Source organism: Ambystoma mexicanum, chromosome 9 (assembly GCF_040938575.1).
Source record: "Ambystoma mexicanum isolate Mex_15411 chromosome 9, UKY_AmexF1_1, whole genome shotgun sequence".
Classification (NCBI taxonomy): Eukaryota; Metazoa; Chordata; class Amphibia; order Caudata; family Ambystomatidae; genus Ambystoma; species Ambystoma mexicanum.
This window is the reverse complement of record NC_090931.1, coordinates 580,663,283-580,677,981: the sequence shown is the minus strand read 5'-3', so window position 1 is coordinate 580,677,981 and position 14,699 is coordinate 580,663,283. Positions and strand designations below refer to the sequence as shown.

General features: G+C 45.6%; 1 protein-coding gene and 1 long non-coding RNA gene across 3 annotated transcripts in view; one reads left to right on the top strand and one right to left on the bottom strand.

The window, feature by feature from the left end:
* Positions 1-14,699, top strand: part of ULK2 (unc-51 like autophagy activating kinase 2) — an 801,072-nt gene that overhangs the window by 202,052 nt on the left and 584,321 nt on the right. The gene's annotated exons all lie outside the window — the stretch shown is intronic.
* Positions 11,718-14,699, bottom strand: part of LOC138488303 (uncharacterized) — a 31,193-nt gene continuing 28,211 nt past the window's right edge. Inside the window, exons 2-3 of the long non-coding RNA XR_011274632.1 lie at positions 12,463-12,529; positions 11,718-11,763 (exon numbers count right to left, since the gene is read on the bottom strand). This is a non-coding gene — a long non-coding RNA (uncharacterized lncRNA). The remainder of the gene's footprint in view (positions 11,764-12,462; positions 12,530-14,699) is intronic.

Sequence of the window (14,699 nt, the reverse complement as noted above, 5' to 3'; positions counted from 1 at the left end):
ATCTCTGTAAATGAAAACAAAGAGAATACAGAATTAGAAATAAAAGGGGCACCCTGGGTTTGAAGACCGTGGTACACAGGCAATTATTTCAGCAGCTATGTCAGTTCACTGAAAATGTCTTTTAAAACGGATAGAGAGTAGGGTTTTATAAAAGGATCTGTGTGTATTTTCTATCGCGGAAAAGTCAGTGACGGAAAAGTTTGCATGAGAAATGTACAAACCACAAAAGGTCCCATGCGAACATACATTCATGCAGATCCTACAAATCCACACCCCCACCCTACATACTTTTGAAGACACGCTGAGTCCCTGCGGCAGCAGTTCCCTTTCACTTTTGTGATCAGGAACCGGTGCTGCAGGGTCCTTTTCTTTCTTTTTTTTTTTTTTTACGGGCAGCTGCAGGGGTTTCCCCCGCAGCCCCCGCTCACTATACTGTAAAGTATAGTGAGCAGGGTGTTGCAGGGGACACCCCCGCAGCCTCCATTTATTTTCTCTCGAGTGTGCTGCGGGTGTGTTACCCACAACACCCCGCTCACTATACTTTATAGCATAGTGAGCGGGGTATTGCGGGGGACACCCCCGTAGCCCCTGGCTTTTTAAATTATTTTTTATTTTATTTGGAGGGGATTCCCCCGCAACACAATACCTTTATAAAATCACTAAGGCCATTTCAAATACCCTTAAATGCTTGCTCTTGGGCTCATAAGTGTCAAGCCAGGCTTCTAGGCACTTTAAATGAGTTGAGTCAGCATCAAGACATTTTGGGTCCATGATTCCCACTTGATTGTGGGTGTCGAGACGGTGAAGTTGACTTAGGGCAGTCCAAAGTTGTGGTGCATTCCTTTAGCAGTGGTTGGCTAGAATCGGGTGAAGAAACCAGGCAGCAATGGGTCGAGACAGCGTCTGGAAACAGCCGAGTCAAGTCACAAGGGCCCCACCACAAGCTGTGGTTCTTCAGTGGAGATCGACACAAACACTGAAGCTCAGGCATGCAATCGGTCGAGTCAGCGGCTCATAAGCGGATTGAAAAAGCAGTGATTGTCAAAGACAGTTCTGGGTGCCTGCAGTGGAATGAAAAAACATTTTGAAACGGTTGAGTCAACTCAAAAACAGATCCGAGCTGGGAACAGAGTCCAGAGCGGTTTCTTGATTTCTGGGTGCTGGGTTGGTGAAGCGTGTATGGTTTCTAGGGGCAAGGGAAGTCCTTTCTTCTGCACTTCCCAACCAGGAAGGTTTGCATAGAGCACTGGTAGAGTTCTGTCACTTCCAGTGAGCAGTTTCCTGTGTACCAATGGTCTCAGTTGATGTAGGCATTCTTGAGCCAGCAGTCACCCCAAATATCCCTTGGCATGGTTCTGGGGAAGAACGTCCCTCTTCCTTGGAAATCTTGGTTTTCACATTTATGGGACAGGGCTTTGCAGCAGACTGTACTCCCGACCAGATTCCACATGAATCATTCTTTTTAGTGTAGCACGATGTGATGCTATGTTATGGTAATTGGGGATTGTTGAAAGTGGAAGTTTTCTGTGTTGGGTGAGTCGATGTTCTTTGAAGACATGGGTTTTCATTTATTTGGGGAATTGCAGGAGAGTTGGCACTAGTGTCTTGTGTAGTGAAAGCAGGGGTGGACTGGGAACCAAAAGAGGCCCTGGAAATAATTTTCAGAGTGGCCCTATATTGCACATTTTCAGCAAGCCTAACCCTTTTTTCTATAGGAACATTTGGAAATACCACACAAAAGAGGCTCAGGATGCAGAGGCCTACTGGGAAATCTCCAGAGTTCCCTATAGGCCAGTCCACTCCTGAGTGAGATGCCAATTCAGATCCTGCAGGCTTAGTTAGGGAAGGCTTGTTCCCTGGTATTTCCTTTTTCCAGTTGTTGGTTTCGCAGTCCAGCAGTGTCGATGGTTTTCTTGATCAGACAGAGTGGGGATCTGAATGTCACTCTCTTAGACATTATGCAGCAGGTCTTTAAAATGACGCAGGCCTGAAAAACAACCACTGTAAGTCTGTTAGGTTTGGTTATGCAGCCCATGTGATGATGACCTTGTGCTTCCTTTCAGATGATGATTAGACACTTTGCTGATGAGTGCATGAGTGCAAATGTCTGTGCAGATACTTTCTAGTCGCTATGCTGGTCTTAAGGTTTTCTGCTCTAGAATCTGAGTCTATGTCTATGCGTAATGATCACAGCTCAAAAGTAGTTTTTGCAAACGTGGATACCAACCCCTTCTTTCCTAATGAACCCTAGTGCTCCTGGGCAAATGATACACCCAGGAGTTCCACTGTCCAGGATAAGGAGGAGGGAAAAAGCATAGGATGGTTAGGAGAAGGCTCTTGACAGGATCTCTAGTAAGTGCAAAAGAACACAGATTCATTTTCAGAATACATGAGTAATGACTCTGGTACAGTGGAGGTGTCTAGAGAACTTACTCGATAGACGGTGTTCGGCTGTGCCCCACTAACACCTAACTACTTGTTTCTATCCTCCGTGGTCTGAGAGTAAAGGCAGAAAAAAACGTATTTGTGGTGCAAAAACTGCAATTTACCTGTTTTCTAATCATTGGAACGTAGGAGTTCCAGAAAGAACGGGGGAAGTGGAGAAAGGTGTAGTGGTACAGAAGAAGTCAGCGCAAACTCTTAGGAGACAAAGAGGCACTGCTGACTTGGAGATCGCCACAGGAGCTCTGAGGCTCGGTGTGCCAAGAAGGGGTAAGAGAGCCCTGAGGCAGACTGAGAAGAGTCAAGGAAGTAGTACGGGAATAGGAAGGTAGTGAGGAAAGTAACATGTAAAGCAAAGGGGAAATAAGGAGAGAGGGAAAAAGAGTGAGAGTGAGCAAAAGCTTTGGCCCAGAACGGGGAATGGAGGAGCAGATAAAGTGGTCAGTTGTCCAACGAAGCAAATCCAAGAACAATCTGAAAGAGGCCAGAACCGGACACTTGCAGATTGTTCTTGCAAGAGTCTGATGCACCGAAGGAGGTTACCAAGCAGTCTCTTCACAGTAGTACTAATTATTTATAGGCCCATTCACTACCTTAATAGGCTAGTCCTTTGTTTATCTTTCCTCTGCATCTAATCCAGGGGCCATCTTGGAATGGAGTATGTTGTTTTTCCAAAAACAAACTGGATCCTTTCTCCCTTGCTTTCCTCACCGTTTTAACATCCATGTTCCAGCTTGGCGTGATTTACCACACTTCTTTTAGTTCTTTTTCCATCCTGTTCACTTCCCGTGTATCCCGTTCTCTGAATTCTGACAGCAAGAATCATGATACCCTGTGTTGAAGACAGAGTTCCTCTGTTGAAGACGTTTCGTCTGTTTAATGAAGATACCTAGCCTTTACACAGAAGTCCTTAAGGAATGATTCCAACTAGGACAGGGAAGGTGCCTGGATCACTGCCATTACTTCTGCAAGAAGTCTGTTGCATACATTATTTATTAATTGGCTATTCAGCACTGTTTTAAAGAGATGAGGTGGAAGGGTTTTGTACATTTAATCCCTGGTTCTTGTGGATTTGGTATCTGTTCGTCACACTATCTAGCTCCGCCTAGAAGTATACTTTTTAGGCACTGTAGCTTTTTGCCCATTGGCCTCTGAACTCGCTTTACGCAATGCCTTCTCTGGCATACGAGTAGGCTCCACACATCTCCTTTGGCACTCAAAGGTTGGCAATCTTGAGTTTTTTGTAGTTCATAGAATCCGTCTCCCACAGCATTAAAATAGCTAGGCAAGTTAAGCACTTTCGCCCGAGATCTGCACATCCCCCAGTGATTAATCATACAATTCCATCGCCTTCGGTAATTTGGGCACCTCTTATTACAGCCCTTGAAAGTGGGAAGAATCGAGCATGAAGCACTATCCACAAACGTGGCCGCATTACTAGTGGTGGGAAAATATTTACAACCAGATTTCTATTAAATACAGGTTAAACATCTGATAGTAAATATCAAATGGTTCCATTTGATATTTACGATCGGTTCTTATTTTATTTACCAAAACAGAAAGATTAATAGGAGCGTTTCATCATTTGGAAATGGCCAATTAGTATCTTTAAGATACTAGCTCAATACATTTTTGCTACAACTCCACCATGCTCCACTTTTATTTAGGGGTACGCTTTGGTCAAATCGCTGTCTCTTGATTTATTTCCCGTACCATATGTTTTATGCCCTGGCCACCTCGTAGTTTTCTTTCATGCGCTCTGCTTTTGTTAAATATGCTAAGGCCTCACCTCCTACCTTGCTATAATATTTTATCTATTAAATCTGATCGTAAAGTATTTTTCCTATTTTTAGAGGAAGTGTTTTTGATAGAGTGCCAGTAACCAACGCGGTGGTCTGACGGCACCGGGGCTTGTTCAGAAAGGGTTCTCTAGACCTTAAGCTTTGGGGAATGGAAAGGGGCCTTGGACAGTGTCAGACTGGGGAATAAAATAGTTTCGGACACCAGTGAAAAAGTGGCGCACAGTCGCCAGTGGCAATTCATTCATTTTGTGACAGAGCGTTCGAATAGTACCCAAGGGGCAGGTTTTTGATTCAATGTGATGCAAATTGTAATTTTAAAGAATATTTATTCAGTAACACAGGTCAAAGCGACTTGCCGCATGGTGGAGTAACTTATCAAACTGGCCTACATGGGCCAAAAAAGTGTCGCACTTTGACCCCAAAAAAATGGCCCACACTAGCATTCTGCGTTTTTGGTTTAGGCATTGCCCTATTGCGTTATAGGCCATTCCGAGCCTGGCATCGGAGGACAATGTTGAAGGAGGAGCAGAGTTAAAGACACTGGAAAGAGTTGTACATGTAACAGAGGCAATGGAAGGTAGGAATGAAGTGTTAGGAAAGATTTCTTAATTGTAGGTAATTTTCCTTCCATGTGGCAACCCCTAAACTTTTTGCTGTTATTTTACACCCTGATCTAGACTTTACCAGAGAAGCGCAGCCTTCAACCACACTCCTCTGTGCTTTCGCTCCATTCTTACGGGGAAACTGACATGCCCTTAAGACAGTCAGTACCGGGAAATGTTGTTTTCCGTAGTTCTTTTTCTCATGTTGCAGCTTTCGCGCAACATGACACAAGAGGGCACTGTAAGCTAAGTTACTGCACTCTTGGGTCTCTAGTCACTCTACAGGCCCTAGACACTATTTTTGGATTGTTAACGAACGGTGCAAGTGAATCACGGACGGGACTGGTGGCAGCGATCGTTTCTTTGTGTTTTGAACTCCTTTTGGCTGCTTAAGCGCATTGCTCGCGCTTAGCCCAAAATGGTGGCCTGGCTTCCAAAATGGCCAGACCACGAGGTTGTTTGTCCTGCCCGCTGACCGTCTTGCCCCCTTCACCTTCCCCAGGTCGAGCCGACCCGACCCGGGGCCTTCCTTATTTGGGCATGTACTTTCCTGCGAAACACAGATGCTTTCGCGGGCTTCTACAGGCGTGGTGTGAGCCTCCAGGATGTGGGCTGGGATGTCTGGTCCCAATACACATCCTGGGTGCCAGAGAATCTAGTGTGTCTTGAATGCCTGGGACCACCGTGGTCCGTGATAAGTCCACGTATGGTGTGAGTGTCTTGTGAGCAGATCTCCCATTGGGCCCTCTCCGTTTTGGCACGAAGGGAACCCTGGATAAGAGGAGGCTAGAAACACCACTACCATGTTGATCTCCTGAGTTCTCACGAACGACGGATAATGGAGCCAAGAATCCTGCAACTAAGAGACTGAACCGAGGAATCGATGGTGACCTGCTGAAGGACTGCTCCTCTGCACTGCTGTCGCCCTGTGAGACCATTCTGCCTCTGATCAAACGAGAAGGCCTGTACTGGTACTTCGACCCTTTGGAATAGTGGGAACAACTATTCTCGGCATCTTCATCATCTCCTGCACCTAAGCCTTCGGAAGCGTCCCTGGGCCATCCAGTGGACTGACCAGCCTACCCAGGAGCCTTGCTCTGTCACCGCCGTCAGGTTGCTGCTGTATTCCGAGTCCTTGGCACTCTCACACGATACGTACACTTGGCATTCCCAGGTCTGAAGTGTGAATTGGGCTGAAATACACACGGCCGCTGCGTTGCCCTGCTGTGGTAACAATCTGTGCGGGTTCACTGCGTTTGAGACATCTTCCACTCTAACTTCTGCTGCCGCGGAATCTACATGACGCCGAGACGTCCCCTGCTCGTATCTGAACCTGCCAGCACTGAAACTGACGCAGAGAAGCCTGGTTCTGCCTGCATCGGGGACCGGTGAGTAGCAACGCTAGGAACCAGTCGCCCTCCTGCAGTAGCCTGTAGCTTTTCCTCGCTGTGTTAAACAGCACGCCTTTTTCGCACTCGCGCTCTGCTTCTGCCCCCCCAATTGGAGGCCGTGCTTGAGTAGCAGAGATCTGTTCGTCCTCATTTGTTCACCGCTCTGAACTGTCTGATTTCCTTGAAGAGACTCCCCTTGGCCCGTTGGCACCAGCGTGTGCAGGTACTTTTGAGCACAAGGCTCCACTCTTCGTAGGGCTCAGACTTCCTTCTAGTTAGGTGGCCTCTGAAGGCGAACTGGGTCTAACGATTACTTGCACTGCTTGTTTTCCTCCCCATCTAGGTGGTCTGCATATTTCGTGCTTCTAACTCTTTAGACCCTTCGGTAATTGTATATATATTGTGTCTGATTGTGATGTGTTGGTTTACTTGAGTTTTACCGTGATTCTTTACTATGGTCAATGTTACAGAGGCCTTGTAATAAATGTGTCTATATTTGTAATATAACACCTGCTTGGAGTGATTTGTAAGTGTCCTTGCTTTGTGTGCTCATTGCAGGCTTTCAGTCACCCTCACCCCTCTTGAGACCTAGTCTTGACCGCCGCCATCGCTACCCTGATTGGTCTGGCTTGTCTAGAGGTTACCCTGTTCCAAGAAACTAGGCTGGCCTTCTGAACCTCTGCCCCTCCAGGACAGAGTTCAGAAATCCATTTTAACATGGAGTCTGTGATAGTTTGCATACATCAAGTTCCATTCATGAGGAAAAGGGAAAGCCCATAATGCTGCTGAGAGTAGAATGCATGAGGGCAGTTCACTAAAGAAGTACTGACATTAATTGCTTGCATAATGCTCTGAGCTGTGTTATAAACGCACAACAGAAATTGCCTTCTACTTATGTCTTCCGCCCCACACAAGTAGACGATACGTTTTTCATTGTTGAATGTTCTTCCTTAAGTAGCTCTGTTGTCCCTTGACCCAGCTAGGCTTGGGTTTCTGGGGTGTATGCCTTCCACCGCCGAGGCCAGTTGGAGATCTCGTGCATCACATTGGTTTTGTTCTCATTCGATGATTGTTTGCATGTGTACAATAGTACAGCGTGGACGCAGTGCAGCACACTGTGTCCCAAATTACCGCTCAGTCAGTTCCATAACTCACGGAAACACTCATTACTCCAGCGCCTCCATTTGGCTAGTTAATGGGACTTGGACGCTGTGGTCAACAAGGCAACGTGACCCATAAATGTCTGCTCTAAAGAGTACACCTAACGTGCATATACATTCTCCAACAAAGGGATAGTCAGCTGAAAGAAAAACACCACTAACAGTTCCACCTCTAGTCCAGGTAAGTTATTACTTAACAGACTATGCTTGTATCCCCCTTAAATTAGCACTTGTAAGGCAGCGAGTAGCCAATAAGATTGCTCAGAATGCAGGCCTGAGTCCCGAGCAAGCCGTTGACTCCTCTTTATTGTTTCCTCACAGCACTGTTTCCTACCTACCCCAGCCCACCTGATTAAAAAAAAAAAAGTGTTAGCCCTTTGCCAGTTACCTGCATCTCCACCACCATATATATGCTTCTACGCCTTCACCCACTACCAGCCATGGACGAATGAAAATAACCCATATTGGAAATGTAAATTACTTTTTTACTGCCTAAAACATCAGTGTACTGCCAACTTAAACAAAAATAAAATACTCCCTCTTCAAAATCTTTTCAGGAGCCCTGATCGGGGCTGTCAAATGGGGCAGAGGGCTGTTACCACCCACCTCGTATGGCCTGCCAGTTTCGATATTATTGACTATTAAATTCGCCTCCTGACAGTTACACAGAGGGATGCATGATTAGGACCCCAATTGTGATCTCTTCAGCATCACCAGGGCAGACAGTATACTTCTTGGAGGAGCCTGCGTGTGCCCTTGATGCTTGTGCTGCTTCGCATGGTCCAGGCCCTGTGCCCTACCCACCGTGCCGAGGTCTTCCCTTGCCTACAAACTCTCTTCCAAAGGCTCACACGAAATGGAGGCTTCCATGCTGCCAGCACCCAACAAAACACCTCAGGGCATTCAGTGAGTCTGGGGTGGGGGGTAAGAGGGGAGGCACTAGCAGCCCTTGCAAGGATATCTCGCCTCGGGTTTACTGATAACGGGCATTGCCAACCACTCTAGCTCCCCTAGGACACCCCTCTGGAAAAAACATGAACCTTTTTGGACAAGTGCCTTGAATACTCTGTTACTGGCTCCTCACGGTGCACTCATCTGCATACTGCAGCACAGTCATCGACTCGTCCCTCCATCTTTGCACGGTTTCCAGGGCTTTTACTTCAGACACCTGCACTGCCTTGTGGGTGGTACGCTTATACTCCCCAAAGCAGCTCCAGGCCTCACTCCTTCTCAAGGGCAGCATTATATTATGCCCTCAGCTGCCCGAGAAACAGGGTCGTTCTTACCACGCTCCTCCCTGTGCATCTAAGATGCCTAGTTTCACTTCTCACAAATATAGCCCGTTTCCTATACCGCAGTTCTCAACTTTTACATAGGAGTTTTCTTGTCTGCACAGTGGAAGGATGGAGTTTAGTTATTTCTGGTTTTCATTAATCAGTCAATGTTGCCATCAAACCTGCATTACAAGGTAAAGCTGTTAATCCATGCCTCACTATTGTAGACATGGGAACGTATTTCAGAGTGGCTGAATAGGTCTGGCAGCCTGTGTCTTATCAGATAGGGGAACTACTCCTCTTGTGGATACTCTCGAGGAGGTGGATAGTGTTCTCTATATGTATGTAAATACCATTGTTACCAAGTCATGCCTTTTAAGTCTTAAGCATCTGTAGAGCCATTTGTGGTTTTGCAAAGAATAGTCGAAAGTAAATGAAGGGCGATAACCTGAAATAAACTCTCCTGTGAAGGTTTTGGAAGTGGTGTGTGTAACCTAATCTACAACCCTAGAGTTAGAATTCTGAAACCAATGCTCGCAGAAAGTATTCTGTGAGCTCCATGTGGCAGCCTTACACTGTCCCCAGCCTCAAAGCGTTTCATTGCCCCTTTTGTGACAAGACAAGGGATTGATTGGATTAAAAAAATGGTTCATAGATGCATGGTTGACTGCTTTTGTGTAGTGCCCTGGACCTGTTCCCATGCACCTTCTGTCTTTTTAATTAAACACAACCCCATGCTGTCCCCCTCTGGCTTACAAACTGTGTCCTGTTCCAAAGGGCATGGCCTCATTTGACCCAAGGCCTCATTTGACCCAAACTGGGTTACTGCTGCCTAAAGAAGGCAAAACGAATTAAAGAATAAGCAAATATTTTTGGGATCCGAAAATCATACGAACTCAAAGAAAATGCCTAGGCCGTAGTACTGGTTTTTGCACGTTAGTATCCCATATCTCTTTTGAGACAACGACAAGACCAGCTGTGATGGTTGACCCCTCTGGCAGATCTGCGGTAAACCACGTAAACTGCTTATCAGAGCAGGGCCGAAAGGGATCACCTATCCCGTAAGCTGCCAGGCTAAATAAAGTGAAGGGTAAAGTATAATTGCCAAACGGGAAGGAGTTATCCACTATCACCCTGTGTCAGCCACTTTGTGTTCTATGTCATCCCTTTCTGGGATCCTGTGCTACTCCCGGTGTAGAGTTTGTCCAGTGACTTTCTTTTCGTGGAAATTTAGTTAATGAACTGATGGTGGTGTGGATAGTCTGTCCCTTGTAATCCAATTAAAGGAATACCCGTTCATGAGACGATGCATCCGTCTGGTCTGTCCTGTGTTTATGCAGCGATTGTGACATGCAGTCTGCCTAGAGTCATTTCTATAAGCTTTGTTTCATGAGCCAACCGGTGTGCATACATAGCATGTTCCGTGTTGTCCTTTTCTAGAAAGCCAGGCTCATGATCTGATTATGGTATAGCTCGTCATTTACCAGTCAGTGCTTTCTAGCATAATTAGGTATTGAGATGATTCTGAAATGGCCTACCCTACCAGAAAAATCTGTATTGAAAGTACATTACTACTGGATTGTTCCAATGATTTAAATGGTCTTTACATCCCCAAAATCCAATTGTACTGCAGTGGATTGCATTTGTCTTACTTTTAGCTTAATGCACCCAAAATATGTTAATTAGCAATCCTCAGCCAACAGCAATGCAATCCAATAAAAATCCAAAAGCAATGCGATCCCCAGTTCCTATACAAATCCGAAAGCAATGCAATCCCCAAATAATCCTTTACAAATCCAAAACAATACCCAAATAATCCTTTAAAAATCCAGAGGCAGTGTGATTAAATAAGCCTATAAAAATCCATAAGCAAAGCAATCTCCAAATAATGCTTCAAACATAAGTATATGAATTGTTTTGATTTAGGCACTGGAAAAAAAATATTTTTAAGGCATTTTAACCCAAAAGCAATGTTAACCATGACCCTGAAAAGAAACCCTCCAACAGTGATTACACTCATTGGGTCTTAGTAGTTATTTGGGTAAAATTTAATGGGATATAATCTCTATTGAAGTTTAATGGGATATAATCTCTATTGAAAAAATAATTAACACCTGCCTTTTTTCAATTGTATTCATTAAAAGAGGGACAATGAGGTTCAACCTGAAACTGTGTACATGGCACACAAGCATGACTGTAGCAATCCCAGAACTGAATGCTTTACAATTTGTGGACATGCATTGATAAAAAAGAAAAAAATACAGCAAGCGAGACAAATGGGGACCCAGGCCAAGCCCAGTGAGTCGGGTGGGGACCCAGCCCAGGTAGCAAGGGAGTTGGTTGGGGACCCAGCCCAGGTAGCAAGGGAGTTGTTTGGGGACCCAGCCCAGGTAGCAAGGGAGTCTGGTGGGGACCCAGCCCAGGCAGCAAGGGAGTCTGGTGGGGACCCAGCCCAGGCAGCAAGGGAGTTTGGTGGGGACCCAGCCCAGGCAGCAAGGGAGTCTGGTGGGGACCCAGCCCAGGAGCAAGGGAGTTTGGTGGGGACCCAGAACCAGACAGGGAGTCAAATGGGGACACAGGGCAAGCAGAGAGTTTGCTTTCACATGGATACATTCTGAAATATAAAAAGGAAGAATTGTTTGCAAATAGTTTGAAAAGAGAAAGCAAAATACATCTAACAAACAGGCAGATGTCGAGAGGTATTCTAAAGGCAGTATATTTAATTAAATACTACTACTCCTAATAATGGTATTACAATGTTTTTATATAACGGAAGTTTCGAGAACTGCAATACAGATTCAGTAAGTTATAAAAGACTGACATGGTATGGACTAGTGAGTCACAACAACCTACCACCAGATGATACCATTGTTCCAAAGTAATCGTTTTTTATAATCACATCTTTCCCTTTGTAGTCCTTTTTCAGTAGTATAAAAAAGGCACACATTCTTCCACTGTTGTCGCCACGGATGTCATCAGCAATACGGTCCTACTCTTCTTATCCCCAAGCACTGAACCGTATCATCACTTTCAAAATTCACCACAAATGTGTGCACCAAGATGGGGCCATCGTAATTACATTTCCAAGTTGTCTGAAATACACCGAAATGTACAGATCAGGCATTTCTGTATACAAATAACAGAAAAACAGCAAAAAAGATTATGTATCACTATTCGTGTGGTGTGAAGGGTGGGCGAAAGGGAGAGGCGTTTCAGTTTGGCAAGGAGACTGAAAAGTTTTTAAGCAGTGCACAAGTGGCATAAGAATGGGATGGGTGGTTGTCTTTAAAAAAAAGGGATCCGATCATGAACAAATCATAATAGGAAATAGCTACATTGAAACTTTCATAAACTTTAATATTTAATTTTAATGTATTGTGATGCAGATTATTTAAAATGTTAACATTGATGTTGCCCTTTTGTATACACACACTCAAGCCTTGCTATACGGTTGTCTAGATGCAGCTTTTCTAGGGGCACAGGTTCAAGAGCTAATTTTCGTTTTTGGGATGTCCAGTGCAGTACATTGAATTATGCAGTCCGTTCTAGCAAGGTCAGTTCTGGCAACGCTGGTGCGAGAGCTTACTGCCTTGATTACCTGCGGTACTCTCTCTTACGCAGGAACTCCTCCCTCATCCCAGTACTTCGATCGGGCCCTTAACTTGGACAGCATTGCCGTTACCGAAGGGTCAGCCCACCGCCAAGGTTAATATCGCAGTTAGCACCTGTGTGTAGGTCCCTACACAGGTGCTAAAGGTGTTTCTTTTTTTATGTTTGAAAAATAAACTTACCTTTTTGTTCAACAGTTCAGCGCTGTGCAGTGCTGCTGTCGATGAAGTCTGTTTTCCATTTTGATGACTGTGTAAAGAGAATCATAAACCAAAACCTGCGTGGTAAAAATAATCCAAGAGAGCAAATGATCATTGCACCAGTTTGCAAGGGAAATCAAGGTTTATTACATGAAAAAGCGTCTCAGACGGTCCTGTAGAACTGAACTTGCACAGAGCTTGTCCCGCCCCAAGAAGTTATGGGTGATATAGTGGAAAACCGCACATCAGCATACATAAGTTACAATGTCATCCCATCAACCTCATTGGCTACCACCTATAGAACATGCTAATACCCCCTATGTTCCTTGGACCCATTGGCCACATCTTATCTAAACCCATTCCCCTATTCACGTGGCCCGCTACATCGTCACTATTGAATCCAGGTATGGGATCGGCTCATGAGTATATTGATACACCAATAAGTCGTGACGATCACACAATGTGCAGCCCTTCAATCCAGACATGTTCAAAGTAAACTGGCAAGGCCAACTCTGCTTTGATAAGACAATAGGTCTTCTCATTATACCAGACGACGCAGCGCACACAAGCTGCACCTCTCCCTTGTGCTAAATTCATTGGCATCACCTTTGCTCCTCCTAACCCGAATCGCAGTACATTCCAGACTTGGCTCCCCCTTTATCTCCTTCAAACCCCAGGAACCCTGTAATGACGTAACCAGGGCACCACTCTTGAGTCAGAATTTCAGGGATTTATTTGCTTTGGTTGTGTGTCTTCTTGTAATTCATATGGGATGACTGCTCATTGGGTGGGGGCAATAGCACTCTAAATCTTTGTCTGGCCTTTTGGCATCACAAAACCTTGTGCCCTGTTTTCATGAATTTGTCCTTCGAAGGGTGCATCCCTACCTGACCTCCCTAATATTCTGTTCCCACCACGTTCAGACCCTGCAACTGAATCCAATTAACATTTATCTGCGCACTGTTGGTGCCTCTTATCTAGACTTCTCTCTTGGGGGATGGAAAGGGGATTTGTTTTGGGACTGAGCTATACAGAGCCATAGTGCCACATCAGGGCCATCGTTCTGCTCATTGTGTGCTATAACTAGAAATCCAATATGGCGGCACACCTGCCATGTTAACATGCTGACCTTGCTTCTACCACAGTACCTTCATGACTCCATCTTCCACCTACCTTAGCTCTTTCCTTGTACCGCACTGAAAAACATAACTTTGTATACAATTACTAAGCATAGGGCTTAAACCACTGCCATATCTATAACCTCTGCAACCACAACAGTAATATATGTGTTGCTCCATCTGTGTTGCTATATGTGGGTATCTCATATGTGTCAAAACTAACTACAAGCGATACATGTGCCTTCTGCTGTGCAAAACTCACCCTGCTCACTCTGCGGTACGTGCAAACAGGCTTTTCTCAACCTTAAACCTTTTTGCCTAGCTGGGACGCTGTAAGTACATCACAACAACTGTGACATCATCTGTATGGAAAAGAGACTTGGCTGATATCAGCAATAGCTGGCGCCAGGCCGCACAACAAAGTTACGTTTCTTTGGAGAAAAAAAGACACCATTAGCACCCGTGTAGGAAACTACACGGGTGCTAAGTGGTGATGGGGGAGCGGGTTAGGGAAGGCAGTGCTGGCTGCCCAGGCAGTTCGGAACGCGGGCTTGTACCACACAGTACAGCCTGCATTTCGGGCCTCCTGATTGGCCAGCGCCCCCTCCCAGGGGGCTAATCGGGTCTCTGCACCCCCTGCCAGAACGTGTGAAAAAGAGGTCTGGGGATGTGAACAAGCTATTTCGAGAAGCCTAGTCGGGGTTCAGGGCCCAAGACAGGACAACAGAAACTCTTGTGCCCTATAATAGGCTACCGAAATGTGAAGTGCGCTTTCTTATGTGCGTTGCAGCAACGCCCGTGGCAGGCAGGGAATGGAAGGAAAAATGAAGAGAAGACTGCTTGGCCATCTCACTAAGGGTGCATTCCACCCCCAAGCTGCAGAATCTCAAACAGTGCTTGCGAAACAAATTGATCTTGGGGCACCCAAACCACCTGCAAAAATAATTCTGAATGTTGAGTGAGAGAGAGAGGGGCATGTCCATAAAGGAGGGGAGGACAGACTGAGATGGGGTCCACCTCTGTGTTCAAGACCCCCTTTATGTGGATAACCAGGCGAAATTCTGCATGCTTCTCTGCCCACTCAATTATCTGGGCAGCCAC